This window comes from Acanthochromis polyacanthus, chromosome 5, assembly GCF_021347895.1.
Source record: "Acanthochromis polyacanthus isolate Apoly-LR-REF ecotype Palm Island chromosome 5, KAUST_Apoly_ChrSc, whole genome shotgun sequence".
NCBI classification, from domain to species: domain Eukaryota; kingdom Metazoa; phylum Chordata; class Actinopteri; family Pomacentridae; genus Acanthochromis; species Acanthochromis polyacanthus.
Genome location: NC_067117.1, coordinates 30,026,095 through 30,042,092, shown reverse-complemented (window position 1 = coordinate 30,042,092; position 15,998 = coordinate 30,026,095). Strand labels below are relative to the sequence as shown.

The following is a 15,998-nucleotide window of genomic DNA, read 5'->3' as shown; positions in this document are numbered from 1 at the left end:
TCCAATAAAACATTACATAAGGAAGAGACACTACGTCCCTTTGAAACAAAGTGCGTATGAAACTACTGCTGTTACGTGTTGTTGAGAAACAAATCCTGCCTACTTCGCTCTTAGATGGATCCAGAGGCAAGGGAGCTGGTATTTGGTTCACTGAGCCTCAAAATAATAAAGAAACACCAGCAGGAATTGCATTAATAATTATGTTAAATTCCTCAGCAGAGATTGAAATGGTGTGTTTTGAAATAAAATCTTCATATGTGAGTAATAAACCGTTGGAGTCAAACAGCTGGTGAACCAGTAGTATATTATGAGAAAACCAGGCAGGGTAAAATAAAGATTTGTTTCTATATGTTATGTCTTTGTTATTCCATATGTAATATCTAAGTGGAGAGAAGTTGTGTTTATATATTAGGGACCATGAAAGAAGCATCTGTTTATGGAAAGGTACGACTCCTGTAGTGTACATAGAGCTGCCAGAGTTGCTTGAAGGTAGGAAGGATGGAAATAATCACACATCTTTGTTTAAGTCCTTGTACCGGCCGGCAAACGAAAGCACGTATGTGACGTAATCGCGTGCGCGACGTGGTCAGATCTCGGCAAAGTTTTGCGTTTTGCTGTTTAGACGGAAACGTAACGGCGGAGCGTTTTCTACTTTTCCACTCTGGAGGCCGGTTTCAAATTTTTGCGTTTTCAAGCCCCCAAAACGCCGTCCTCGTATAAACGGTAGGGTGTTTTGCTGAAATATTTTGCCGTTTTCACCTGCAAGCGTCCTCGTGTAAACGGCCCCTCAGAGTAGATCAACTCAGAGTTGAGGATTAAACTCAGAGTTTGTAAAACCTGCGTCGTGAAATAGGCCCCAGGTCTTTGTCAGGACACGAGCAGCAGAATTCTGTAAAAGCAGACAGCTAATGTGGTGTACACTTATTGTCATAGTTACAGTGACACTGTGCCACTATCTTGCAATGATACAGAAATCTTTAAAAAAAAAGAAAATTCATGGATCCAGACTATAAGCCACATCACTGCTAAAATCTAATCACATGGTCCTGGTGTCATTTCTGACCTTCCCTGAAAATGTCATCCAAATTTATTAATCCGTTTTTGAGTAATGCTAACAGACAGACAGACAAACGTACGGAGATCATTAGATAACTCTGCTGCGTTCCACAGCAATGTAACTGATTATTAAGAATAGTTCCATTTTCTGTGAAGTTAGTTATTTCATGGTTAGTTGGATAAGTTGATGTGCTTTTCTGGTTACAGATTAGTCCAGGATCCTTGCAGTATTTCTGCCAATGTGTTACAATATAAAGAATTAACAGGCACTAATTGTGGTTCAGTGATTTTAAACAAAAATTATCCCCCATAGTTCCAGCCTCTGAGTTGCTGTCTAACTTGCTTTTCTTCCTACTTTGTGATTAGAAGATCAATAGCTTCAAACTGCAAAGTTGTACTCTTAGAAATGACCATTTTTAATGACATTTTAAACCTGAAGCTACAACAGGAATGAATGTGTTACTTCTTGACTAACAGTGTCGTCGGCTGTCCTGTCTTTAAATCCCCACAATGTGGGCTTCTACCAGGGACCATTTCCTGAAGTTTTCATTAAATAGCCCAATTATCCAGTGTGATCTGGTGAATTTTCTGTTCTTGTGTGAGGTCAAAATGTCACCAGCAACTGATGGATTCTTTGTAATTCTTTTTAGAATATCGGTAAAGTACTACATAAAACTGTCATGCTCCGCCTGTTTCAGAGATCCGGCTCATCAAAGTGAACTACGAACGGCTGTGCGGGTGCACACCTGACGCGAGTCGAGTTTCTATCAGGTTGTAATTGCTCTTTATTGCTATATCTCTGCTCTGTGTTGTAAATCGTTCTATTTGCTAAATTCTCGGATCTTCTATTTTCCGTGTTAGTTCGCCGTTTCGTCCGGTGTTAGCTCGTAGCGGCTAGCTTGCGGTTAGCGGCTAGGCTGCGGTTTGTTGTTATTTTTCCTGTGTTTGTTCCCTATCAGGTCTAATTCATTCCTTGTTATTTTATCTCTGCTCCGAGTTGTAAATCCTTCTAGTTGCTAGATTTTTGGATTTTCTATTTTTTGTGTTAGTTTGCTATTTGTTCGGTGCTAGCTAATAACGACTAGCTCGTGGTTAGCGGCTAGGTCGCGGTTAGCTGTTTGTTTATTTTCTTTGTATTAGTTCGATATTTACTTTATACCTGCATGGTGCTGTAAATCGTTCGACTTGCTTTATTTTGTAAGCCCTTCATTCTTTAATTTTCGGCTCTAGCCTTGCCGTTCCGTTTGGTGCTAGCTAAAGATGCCTTGGTAACTGCAGCAATCCTACAGTAGGCCTATTACAATCTGCATTTTTTATATAATAGTGAGAGTACAGCACATTTTTTATAAGGATGAGATTGTTCTAGCTTAAAAAAACGTTCTAGCTTTTAAATAGCATTTTCTAACATGACTCTTCTGTACCCTCTTGTGTGTATTTACAGAGAATGCATCCATCAAAGCTTGCTGTTTTTAGTGCATGTTCACGGAAGTCACTACAGGAGCAAGGAACCAAAAGTAAACAGAGCAAGCTCCCAGACAACCAGGCCAAACTTGCAGTGGGTGGTGCCATCTGTGTGTCTCAAGGGACAGTTGACCGGTTCCTCATCAGGCTTATTTGTGAAGGTCACCACCCCTTCTCTTTGGTGGAACAGCCAGCATTTAAAGAGTTTGCTGCTGCACTCAATCCTCAATACAAAATGCTCTCCAGACCCACAGTTAAGAGCAGAATTGCTGAAGCTACTGCTGATATGAAGACCAAGTTGACAGCACACCTCAGTAACATAAATCATGTTGCAACCACCACAGATTGTTGGTCTGCTCACCAAAAAAGCTCCATCGGGGTCACATGCCATTGGATTGATGGGGAGACCTTCGAGAGAAGATCTGTCGTGTTGGCATGCAAGCGGCTAAAAGGCTCACACACCTTTGATGTGCTTGCCGGTGTCCTGGATGACATCCACTGCCAATACCGAATTCGAGGTAAAGTGGTTAGAACCACTACAGATAGTGGCTCCAATTTTGTCAAGGTCCTTCGCTGTATTTGGTGAGAGCCAGTCAGAGGATGAGGATGCCGGGTCAGACACAGACCAAGAAGGTCCAGAATTGGATGATGACGTTGAGTTTCAAGACACATTAGGCATCCTTGAATAGGACAACGGCCTTGAGTACCAGCTCCCCAAACATCAGAGATGTGCATGCCACCTGCTGAACTTAGTTGCCACGACAGATTCTGACCTTGCTGAAAAGAACAACACCTACAAGAGGCTTTCACCTGCCGCCTTTGGGAAATGCCAAGCTCTGTGGAATAAGTCAGGTCGCTCGCACACTGCAGCAGAAGTTGTGGAAGATAAATGTGGCCTTCAGCTCATTCGACCCAACAAGACACGGTGGAATTCAACATACATGGCTGTGGAGAGAATCCTACGCATCATAAAAGAACAAGGGGAGGATGCCATTAGGCATGTCTGCGAAGAACTGAAAGTGAAAATGTGAGTTTTTGTTTTTACATTTTAAAATATTTAATTAGCATATCTTGACATTTGTTATTCATAATGAATAAACAATGCTGATGCAAGAGTATAAAATACACAATAAACATATAATACAATATAATAGAAGACTACATGATATAAATACTTTAAAATATTTAATTGGCATATATAGCTTGGTCAAAATTCATGATGAATAAACAGTGCTGATTCAAGAGTATAAAATGCACAATATATAATACAATACAATATTATATGATGTTAATGTTATTTTGTTCTTTATGGTTACAAAGTCCAAATCCTTCTATGTTAATAAACAAAACTCAATTGTTGTTTTTGTATTTATTTATCTTGTGCAGGTTGAGTCAAGCAGAAATTGCTTTTCTGGATGAATTCTGCTGTGTGATGAAACCAGTGGCAAAGGCCTTGAATATTCTTCAGTCAGAAACCAACACACACCTTGGGTGGCTGCTCCCAGTGATCTCTGAATTGCAGTCCAAACTTACAAGGCAGGAAACGTCGGTCAAGATGTGCCTCCCTCTCATCTCGGCACTACAGCAAGGGGTCCAGGAGCGCTTCAGAGTCATGATGGAGGACCGAGAGCTTATCTCAGCAGCAATCCTCCTACCCAAATTTAAGACGGGCTGGACTGACAAAGCTGAAGTCATTGAAGCAGGTATGACTCCATTGTTCAATATCACAGCGATCAGTAATTCATTTTAGTCTTTTTCATTTGTTTTCTCTCAACATATTAACAACATTTCAATACAGAAGGCAAGGAGTTTTATTTGCCACATGCATAGAAATACTAAAAAGCATAACATGAGGTGAAATTACAGTTAACCATCTGTATTGTGCTCGCGTGTTTGTTAGTGGGAGGTGGGGTATTGAAGTGCAGTATGTTATCTGACTTAGCTGATCATAGTACTCTTTAAGAACAAATAGCTCTGTACTTAATTTCCCTACGGTGTCTGTCATTAAACAGGACTTCTTTATGTGAGGCATCACCTTGACCAGATGGCAGATGCTGAGGTGGAGCAGGGCGCACTCAGGCAGCATTCATCAGACGAAGAGGACTACTTCTCCACGATGAAGTCCCGCAGGTCAGAGGGTTCTGGGGAATTGGAGGGTTACCTTGCCTGTGTTTCAGACAGCATGGACCTGCTGAACTCGTTTCAAAACATTAAGAAACTGTCTTTGAAACTCAACACAGGCCTTCCCGCCTCAGCCGCCTGTGAGAGACTATTTAGTTCTGCCGGGTTGCTCTTCACAGCAAAGAGAGCAAGACTTACAGCCAAAAACTTTGAAAATCAGCTGCTGCTGAAACTAAACACAAGCTTTACTGGTCTGAAATTGTAGATTGTGGATTGTAGTCGGATCCTGTGTGCATTTTATTTTGAATAGTTGGATCCTGTGTAGGTTGCTCAGTGGAGTAGTGGTTAGCACTTTCGCCTTGCAGTAAGAAGATCCCTGGTTTGAATCCCGGGGTGGGCCTGGGATCTTTCTGCATGGAGTTTGCATGTTCTCCCTGAGCATGAGTGGGTTTTCTCCGGGCACTCCGGCTTCCTCCCACAGTCCAAAAATATGCTGAGGTTAATTGATGACTCTAAATTGCCCGTAGGTCTGAATGCGAGTGTGATTGTCCGTATACGTAGCCCTGTGACAGACTGGTGACCTGTCCAGGGTGTCCCCTGTCTTCACCCGAGTCAGCTGGGATAGGCTCCAGCACCCCCCGCGACCCTAGTGAGGATAAAGCGGTGTATAGAGGATGGATCCTGTGTGCATTTTATTTTGAATAGTTGGATCCTCTGTGCATTTTATTTTGATTTGTGGGATCCCGTGGGCACTTTATTGTGTTTTTTTTTTTTTTTTTTTTTTTGATTTGTGCAATCCTGTGGGCACTTTATGTTGTGTGCATTTTGTGTCTTTTGAATACTTTGATTCTTGTTTAAATTTCTTTATTCTTATCATAATGTTGTCGGTTGGACAATGGGACTGAAAAAGGTTTGCACTATACAGTACAGGTTGTGACTGTCCTTGTTTTCCTTGTGTTGAGGATCATGTTACTGAGCTCAGCTGAGCTTTAAGTGTGGATGTGCACTTTAATACGCCTCAAAGTTGATTAAAACAACTTGTGCTGAACTTTATTCTTGACTCATCCGTTTTTTGCATTAAATAAATGAAAGTAACGAAGTAACTGTACTCAAATTACATTTTAAATAAAGTAATTTTGTACTTTTACTTGAGTGCATTTTTAGATGGGTACTTTTACTCTGAGTAGAATTTAAACAAAGTAAAGATACTTTTACTCAATTACATTTTTTCAGTACTTTTTCCACCTCTGCTCTGGAGGAGCAACAGGCTCCCGCCACGGCTCTGGAGGAGCAACGGGCTCCCCCTGCAGTGTTGAGAGCAAAAGGCCCTTCATGAAGCATCAAAGGAGCAAGAAGCTCCGGCTGCAGCCTTAGGGAGGCGTTCTGCCCCCTCTACAGCTTTAAAGAAGTTTCCTGCCTCTCCTGCAGCCCTGCAGAAGCAGAATGCCTCCCGCGTCCCTGTCGAGGCGCTCTGCCTGCTCCGCGTCCCTGTCGAGGCGCTCCGCCTGCTCCGGCACCTTCTGAGAGGGATAAAGCCTCCCTGGCGCCTTTAGAGGAGCTTAATGCTCCGCCCGCGGTTTTAGAGAAGCCAAGAGTTTTCCCCGTGGCGCCTAAGGAGCCAAAGGCTCCGTCTGCAGCCCTTAGGAGGCGTTTTGCCTCCTCTGCTGCTCTAGGGAGGCGGCCTGCCTCCCTGGCAGCCTCAAGGAGAGGTCTCGCCTCTTCCGCATCCTTGGTGAGGCGTTCCGCCTTCCCCGCGGCCTTGGTGAGGTGTCCCGCCTCCCCTGAGCCCTTGGTGAGGCGCCCCGCCTCCCCTGGGTCCTTGAAGAGGCGCAGCTTCGAGGTGGCATTGCTCCTCCTCAGCCGCCTTGAGGAGATGTAGCGTCCCCCCCCCCCCCCCCCCCGAGTCTTGAAGAGGCATAGCCCCTCCTCCGCAACCTTGAGGGGGCGTAGTGCCTCCCCCCAACACCTGCTGAGACTTTGCGCCACCTTAACATCGAGTGGTCCTCCTGCAGTGGCCTCTTCAACACCCTGTGGTTCCCCTGCAGGAGTGGTCTCTCCTGTCCTGTTCCTCCAGTCCTTTTTCGTCCCTCCTATCCCTCTTGTCCCTTCTGTCCCTCCAGGCCTTCCAGTTCCTCCAGTTCAGTCAGTTCTTCCAGTCCTGTCAGCCCCTCCTGTCCTTTCTGTCCCTTCTGACCCTCCAGTCCATTCAGTCCAACTCAAGTCCAGCTCAGTTTCAGCCCAGTCCAGCCCAGCAAGTGGTCCCTGTCCTGTCCTGTCCTGTCCAGCCAGTTATTCAGTCCAGTCCAGCCCAGTCCAGCTAGTTTCCCAGTCCAGCTAGCTATCCAGTCCAGTTCTAATCCAGTCCAGTTCCGTCCAGCTCAAGTCCAGTCCAACAGTTGTCCAGTCCAGCTCCAATCCTAGCCCAGGTCAGCCATTGTCCAGTCCATCTCAAGTTCAGTCCGGTTCTGGCCCAGTCCAGTCCCCAGTCCAGATCCCCGCTCTGCTCCCAGAGGGGCCTCTGACCCCAGTCCAAGCCCCCACTCTGCCCCCAGAGGGGCTCCCGGCCCTGGCTCCTGATCCGCCCCCGGAGGGGCCACCGGTTCCTGATCCACCCCCGGAGGGGTCCCACCATCGCCGATTCCCAGTCTGGCCACCGGCCCGACCCCTGGAGGGGTCCCACCGTAGCCGGTTCCCAGTCCGGTCCCCGGAGGTCCCTGCTGGTTCCCCGTCCGACCCCCGGAGGGGTCCCGCCGGTCCACCTGCCGGTTCCCAGCCCGGCCCCCAGAAGGTTCCCGTCGGGCCTGCTGCCGGTGCCCAGCCCGGCCCCCAGACGGTTCCTGTCAGGCCACCTGCCGGTTCCCAGCCCGGCCACCGGAGGACCTCCGTCGGCCTGGCTCTCTGCTTCTGGTCCAGTCCCAGCCTGTCCAGCCCCTGGTCCGTCCTCCGATGTTGTCCCTCCCACCCGCCTGGTCCCAACCCACCCGTCCCTTGGAACGCCCCCCGGAGCGGTCCCTCCTGCCGGATCCCGGCTGGTTCCGAAAGCCCGCCGGTACCCCAACCGGTCCTGTGTGCACCAGGAGGCACACCTTGAGGGGGGGGGGTACTGTCATGTTCCGCCTGTTTCAGAGATCCGGCTCATCAAAGTGAACTACGAGTGACTGTGCGGGTGCACACCTGACGCGAGTCGAACCAGCACAGCTGTTGCAAATCAATCTGCACTCCATAAAGCCCAGCCCTCCCGAATCCTCAGTGCTGGATTATTGAACTGCACTCCGCTCACCACCACATGCAGACCGCACGCCGTTATTATTACCACCACACCCAGGACTCTCGTAACTTCCTTACCGGCTTGGAAATCCCCTCACTCCGCTCCGCACCCCTCCTCTGTCTGCTCGCGGTTGCCTGCTCCAGTCCTCACCGCTTTCACCTCCGGCTCCCTCAATTCTGCTTCCCTCCTCATCTCCCCGTTCTCTGGACTGTGAGTTATCTCTCCCCATCTGGTTAGTTTTAGTTTACTCTCTACCACGGCCATGCGCTGTCGCTTTTCGTTTCAGTGTGAAGTCCTGTTTTGTTCATTCCCCGTGCCTTCTGTTTGTTTATCCTTTTACATATTAAACCTCTTTATTATCCACCTGCCTGTCTGCCTGCTTCATGGGTTCTCTGCTCCAGTCCTGCCTGGTTGCGTGACAAAAAACAGTATCAGTTGAACTGTAGGGTTCAAATACCTACAATAACATCCCAGCTGTTGTATTGATTTAATATGTTTTTTGTTCTATAGCTGACTACAGATGACAGATAAAAACTCATGTTTCATCTAAAAAATGCAAGGAAATAATCTGAATTCCACTCTTGCCGTGTTGTTCTAATTAAAGTGAAATTCTCATGTAATATGGAGCCAAGTTTTGAGGTTTCTCATACAGATTTTCATTTTGTGTTTTGATTATGGTTTGTTGTTTTGTTTAGGTGAGTATTTTTATTATGAAACTGGGTTTCATGTCATAAATGAGGAAGGTTTTTGAGATTATCTGCTACACATTTAAAACTACAGAAGCAGACATTTTTCTCTCTGTTAAATAACCAGATTAAACACGTTCTTCGAGGTTCTCATTATCTTCACCTTTATTGTGTTTCTCTTATCCATTACAGCAGTTTTTATGCTGCATTTTAATCAGATTTTTTTCAATCTCAGCAGTACAAACAACCCATAAAACAGCTACTCTCAGCCAAAACCAGTTTTCTCTGTCATGTTTTCTGGCACATTCTTGAGAAGTTACTTTTCAGAGTTAATTTAAAGTCCACTATCAGATTGCTAAAGCCTTGCTGAAGCATCGGGATCTCTAAAAAAATAGGTGAAAAATTGCTGTAATTACCAGATTTTCTGTTTTGAAGATCTCGCCTGATGAGCCAGCGTTTGAAGGATCTGAACAGAAATTCTGTAAAGCTCTGGAGGGGTAAAAGAGATGCTAGCAGATCTGGACTTTGTTTAATTTAAGCCTGGCATCAGATGTGAGGAAATCTCCAAACAAATGGTTTGTGTCGGTTGTATTTAATTCTGAAAGTGTGGTAAGTATCGCTGAGAGCCAGGTTTCATTTTTCTCATGCAGTTTAGCAGCTCCATGTGATCAGTTTGTGTTTGAAAGGCTGCGTTTTCACTTTTCACATCCACATTCCTCTGGCCAGATAATTTAAACCGGCACCTTCACGGTAATCCCCCTCTCTCAGCGTTAAGCCACCAATTTGTGATATCAATCTTTGCTAAACAATCACTTGCAGGATTTTTCCAATAAAATCATGATCCAAACCAGCCTCTTCCAGGATAGGAGCTGTAGTCCATTCTGTAAATATTTTGAGACAAATTGTTTTTTCTTGGCTGATAATCAGTCGAGAGTGAAAGAGATGTTTCACTGATTAAGAACATATGTTAGATTAGTGTCCACAACAAACAATGTGGAACAATTTTCTTCTTGAAAGTAGGAAATTAGAAAGTCATGCTGTCCTTGGGGCAAAAAGTTCTGTAACACACAACACACACACTGAGATGCCTCAGTAAATACACTGCCCAGCCCAAAAAAACGCTAATATTTTGTTGTACTGCCTTTAGCCTTGAGTATGGCACTCATTCACTGTGGCATCATTTTGATAAGCTTCTGCAATGTCACAGCATTTATTTCTGTCCAGAGATGCATTCATTTTTCACCAAGATCTCTTATTGCAACCCGGTCTCACGGGGATTCGTGAAACTGTCACGTAAGTTTTAGTTTCGGTTTCGTGCGCACCAACACGATTTCGTCATGTTTTTCGTGCCGCTCACCACGAAATGTTTTTCGCTGTGGTAATCACATCTGAAAGTGGTTTATACCGGCGGATTCATGACGATCTAAGCTGTCCATCGGCGTATACTGCTTGTGTGATCGCGTTTGCGGCCGCCGGCCGCCGGCCGCCGGACATTCTTGAAATTCCTATGCAAATTGGTAAGTGTACCACCGGCTTATGGTTAGGTTATGGTTATGGTTATGGTTAGGGTTATGTTTAGGAACGATGTCATGCAAAATATAGCGTTGGATTCGCCACGGTTTTACATTAAAAATATAATATACACATTCTTTTGAAATACGTTCTGAGTGGCACGAAAAGTCCGCCGTTTAAAATACATTGGTGCGCATTTCGTGGTGAGCGGCACGAAAAACATGACGAAATCGTGTTGGTGCGCACGAAACCGAAACTAAAACTTACGTGACAGTTTCACGAATCCTCGTGAGATCGGGCTCCTTATTGATGATGGAAGAGTCAGAACGCTGCACAAAGCCTTCTCAGTGTGGCTGAGGTCTGGACGCTGTGGAGGATAATTTCTGTGTGGAAATGACATCTCATGCTCCCTGATCCACTCATTCTCAATGTGAGCCCCATGAATCCTGGTATCATCATCTTGGAACATGCCCATGTCATCAGCGAAGAAAATCCATTGATGTAAAGACCTGGGGCCTCATTTATAAAACATTGCGTAGGATCCATACTAAAGTTTGCGAACGCCGAAAATCTGAAATGGGCGTATGCCCTTCGCCCCTGATTTATAAAACTGCGTAAGCACAGCTGCACGCAATTTCTTGATAAATCGCACACCAGCTGGAAGATTGCACAGGTGGATCCACCTCACATTCCGCCCACAACACACCCACATTTCACCATGAATGGTCAATGTAACGTAACTCATGAATGTATCTGTATATAAATAAGCTGCTGATCCATGGCATTTTACGCAGCACCGGCCTGCTGTGCGTCAGGATGAATGAATCATGTGTTGACCCAGGCCACGCTGCCACTAAATTTGTTATGATCATGTCCGATATACAAATAATTTGTAAACTGATTGAATGTACATTTTTTTCAGTTCACATAGACAAATTCATTTTCACTCGGAGCCCTTACAGCAACACGAGTGCAGTCAGTTACGCCGATTACATTTGGGAAACCGTACATCGCTGCAAATTTCCGTGTAACGTTGGCCTGTTCACCCACAGTGTAAGGAAGGCTGATGTATTGACTGGTCATGTTTATAATGTCATCCAAAACAGCTGGCATTATTGCGCTGAGGGATGGTTGTGATATCCCAGACCTAAAGGACATCATTAACTGTATATCAGACCCAGATAGGATTTAGACAACAAATGTAACCTCATATATTCTTCATATAAAACACATACCTGTCGGCCATTTAACGCTGGAAGGAGCTGGTGTTGCCAGAAACCCCCGAGTCGTCAGCTCCTGGCAACCTTTAACACTCAAAGAGCCATTTCGACCCGTTTCCCACAAAAATAAAACACCGGGAGCCGCAAAATCCTTTTGGCATTTAAAATGAAGACAACGCTGCATATATCGCTTTTTTTTTTACCTCTATGCCCTTGTTAATCAGTCGTGATTAATTAATTACAAAGCCTCTAATTAGATATTCATTTTTGAAATTGTGTCCTACCACTAATATTTATCTTACCTGGTTAATGTTATTTTTGCTCCTGGACCTCATATGTTACGTAATGTTAGCTGGAAATCAATATTTTGCGAATGTCTATTTAACTTGTAAAGTATATTTATCTTAAGCTAATAACTTCTCTCCGGTAAGTCGCTGCCCTATTTTCCAAGACGACACTCCTCTGACTCTCTGACCTGCTACCTGGATGCTGGACGTGACATCGAGCCGTGAGAAACATCATATTAACCTGACATATCAAAGAGTAGATACTGAGCAAGACAATTATCTGTAGTTTACCTTAGTACTCACGAGTACCCGACACAATGCAGGACTCTGCTGTGAAGGCGGAGACGTGCAGCGGTGGTGTATTTGCGACAGTAAAAAAAGAAAGAAATTTGAAGGAGCGACGGCTAGGATTTAGGAATGGTAGCCTGCCACTGCTGAATGAATGTAGAGCAAACACTGGGATCCAAAGATCAACAGGACTCCAGATGAATACACGCAGGCCGGCGAGTGTCGGAGATTGGCGGCTGGGACGCATATTTTGACAGACAAAAATTAAGACGTTTTATTTTGATGTTACAAGATCACCATAATCTTCAAATTTAGAATTAAAATTTAAAAATTAATCTAAAATAAAATAAATTGTAATTAAATAGCCTGCTGATTATTTATTTTCCAAAGTTACAGGGAGCCGCAACAGAGGGCTGAAAGAGCCGCATGTGGCTCCGGAGCCACGGGTTGCCGGCCCCTGCGCTATACTATAGGTTTTTTTAATTGACATATTACTATGACGTATTATTTGTTCTAGTTTTTTTTTTGTCTTTTAGCAACATATAATAATTTGAACAGTTTTAAAAATTACTACACTTTTACTTGTGAAATGAACTCTTATTCTATGGCATTTTTTTAGACCACATAATATACTCTGTTTCCTTGAATGACATACTATTTTGACAACATACTGCACTACGACATTTTTGAACCACATATCATACATGACAATTTTAGGAAACATCCTATCATTTTGTGCTTTTTGAACCACATAATAATCTATGATTTATGATCTCTCATTGGTGTCTATGGAGTGAACAGGGACTGTCTGCAAATTGCAAAAACGCTGCAACAGCGAAGAGAGACACAAATATTCAATAACTTCACTCTGATACACTGTAGTGTCACCAAAATCACTGCAGCCTTCAGCTGGCTCCTGTTGACACCAATGCAGTGACGTGCGGTCAGGGGAAGCAGGTGAGGCAGTGCCTCACCTGTCATCATGACAAAAAAAAGAAAAAAGAACATAAATACATATTTATTTATGTACATACATGTACATAAATATTAATATTTTCCACTGATCTGTGTTAAAAATGCATTTGCAGTATGACTACACATTTCTGACATTTTATTGAGTAAAAATTGCTGAATTTCAGTTTTTCCGATCAAATCCATGGCAGAAACCCCGGGTGAGGCAGGGGCGAACTGTGCCTCACGTCTGACTGCATGATCCAATACAAACTGGGTTGCATGACGCGTGCCCGTTTCTGTTCCTCAGCATATCGCCAATATGAACTTTACAGAAATATTTGTTATACACCATGACTTTCTGCAGTCTATGTAATGTCTTTTATGTATGTGTGAGAGAACTATTCCTATCTGATCGCACAATAAAGTGCAGAGAAAAGTCAGCACGTGAGGCAGGCAGTACTCTGCCTCAACTCAAGGGGGCGTACGCAAGCTGGCAGATGCTTTGTCGCTGCAGTGCTGGCTTCAACAGAGGCAATCCAAAGTCGGCGCCAAGCGAAAGCCAGTAAGTCTGCACACATCTCTGTACTTTAATTTGTTTACAGTATATATGAATTGCTTAAGGGCTGCATAGTGTGTTAGCGGTTAGCACTTTCGCCTTGCAGCAAGAAGATCCCCGGTTCAAATCCCGGCCTGGGCCTGGGATCTTTCTGCATGGAGTTTGCATGTTCTCCCTGTGCATGCGTGGGTTTTCTCTGGGCACTCCAGCTTCCTCCCACAGTCCAAAAATATGCTGAGGTTAATTGATTACTCTAAATTGTCCGTAGGTGTGAATGTGAGTGTGATTGTCTGTATATGTAGCCTTGCGATGGGCTGGCGACCTCTCCAGGATGTCCCCTGCCTTCACCCGAGTCAGCTGGGATAGACTCCAGCACCCCCTAGTGAGGATAAAGTGGTGTATAGAGGATGGATGGATGGACGAATTGCTTAAAACACAAAATGGGTGCTCTAGCCATAGTTCTTTGGAGGAAGAATATGTTCCTGTGAATATGTTTGTGTTGGTCTGTGAGTGTAATTGAAAGAGGAATGCTGATGGGATATGAAGCATTATCAGTAGTTGCATGCTGTTCGATGAATAGTGAAATAAGATGCTTTTTTCAGTTCTTACAATCGTAAATCTGACTCTTGAGGAGTCAGTCCCTCACCAGCCATGAACCTCACCACACGTCACGGCACCAATGTTATTCCTGCAACTTGAAAGACAGCTACTTTTGATAAAACTGGGCTTGTAGCGCATTGTTTACCTTTCAGCGATGGGAAAGAGGCATTGCTTATGTTTTGACAACTTATATCTAATGAGTTACTGGTGCCAGAAGTCCGAATCTGTGAATATCTTTCCAACTTTACTGAACTGTGGCCCTGAGGAGCCGTGGTGGGCGTTCTTTATTTTCATTTCTGAAAGGTGGCAACCCTATCTACGACTCTAACAGCTATTTATTCTACTACTGCTGCTTGTACTTTTAATATTACTACTTCTGCTTGTACAGCTATAGAGGGATTTGTTGTTTACAAACACGAGAGGATGCGCGCGCATCATGGCTGCAGAAAGGCGGACCCTTTTAATTGTAAAGTCGGCTGTGAACACAGTTTCAGCCGTGTTAGCAGTCGTTAGCGGTGTTAATGTTAGCTAGCGATGTTCTCAGCATACTACAACAGTTTATCGCCAAGTGATAAAGTAAGTTATTCAACTAAATTGACATTAGTAAGCGGTATACGCCTTAACGACCCATATGCGTTGCAAGCTGCTGCCTGGATAAATGACGAAAAAAAATGGCCCAAACTTCAGTGGCCAGACATCCATTCTTACCTGATCGAGACTCCAAGTGTCTATTCCCGGTGTAACGGGTTAGTCTGGGGTGCCAGCCAGAGTCGCGTCTGACAATTCAAGAAATAAAAACCTTTTTTATACCTGCACAAATCAAGAACGTCATGTAAAGCAAAAACAATATATTATTATGCACATATCAACCAGAGAGGGAGAAGAGGAAAAAACAAAGCAAAGTAGATTTTCCAAATTAGATTCAATGCATATGCAAGTCAAAACCAAACATAAAATAACAAACTCAGCTGTGTGTGCACTCAGGTAAACTCAGTTCAGTTCGGGAGTTCAGTTCATTTTAACCGTAAGGTCCATTTCGGGTTTTCAACATAGATTTCACACACAGTTCAGTCCAGTTTAAGCCCAAGGAAAACCAACTTGAAATTGTGAATCCAGTCCGGGTTTTACCGCGGACCTACTCTTTTCGTTTCCAAACCCGGACAATAATACCCCAGCGTCTTTTCGCTATTTAGAAACACTCATTCATAAATCCACACACACTCAAGAATCACTCACGGAATTTATAGTCGGTTAAGGTCAGTCGGTCAGTCAACCAGTGGTCACTCCATCCAACTGTCGGACTCCGGACCCAACGGTGATGAGATGCTCTCCTGATATTCCTATAGACACAATGCCCCGGGTAAAATCCGTCTTCGGCTGATGCCCACTTTGAACGACGCACAGAACTTCCAGAACAGAGCATAAGACGCGGACTTACACGACGCTACAACGCACACGTACGCCGATCTCTTCCTCATTCACTCCACCCATCGCCTGTCCGGACTGGCCCTCTTATCCTATTTCCTGATTCAGCGTTTGAACGGCGCGGAGCGTTGGTGAGTGGGAGTGGTGCACAGGATCGTGGGTGTGGAAAGTCACTCGTGATCACGGTGCACAGGATGCGATCACGGTGCACAGGATGGTGGGGCTGTGTGATCAGTGTGAGTTGCGCTACACCGGGAAAGCCTGAAATCCTACCAAACACTGGATGCATACAGCTATGTAATGGACAACCATGTGCAGGATATTTTATTACATGACTACAACCTTGAAAACTTCGTGGCTCTGAAAACAGAGGTGCTACCAAGTCAAAGACAAGGAAAGAGGACAGAGATGTACAAGGTGTGGGTGATTGTAAACAAAAAGAACAACAGCATTCTAACCGCGAACTGCACCTGCATGGCTGGGTAAGTAATACTGAATACTCTGATAACAATACAGACATTATCTGCTAATTTTTGTCCCTTTGAGAGCAGAGGTGGGTAGTTG

General features: G+C 44.6%; 1 long non-coding RNA gene across 1 annotated transcript; it reads left to right on the top strand.

The window, feature by feature from the left end:
- Window positions 1-1,642: 1,642 nt before the first annotated feature.
- LOC110972586 (uncharacterized) lies at window positions 1,643-5,422 on the top strand. The gene is made up of 4 exons (XR_007942057.1): window positions 1,643-1,827; window positions 2,498-3,544; window positions 3,904-4,220; window positions 4,530-5,422. It is a non-coding gene; the product is annotated as an uncharacterized LOC110972586 (long non-coding RNA).
- The last annotated feature ends 10,576 nt before the right edge of the window (window positions 5,423-15,998 follow it).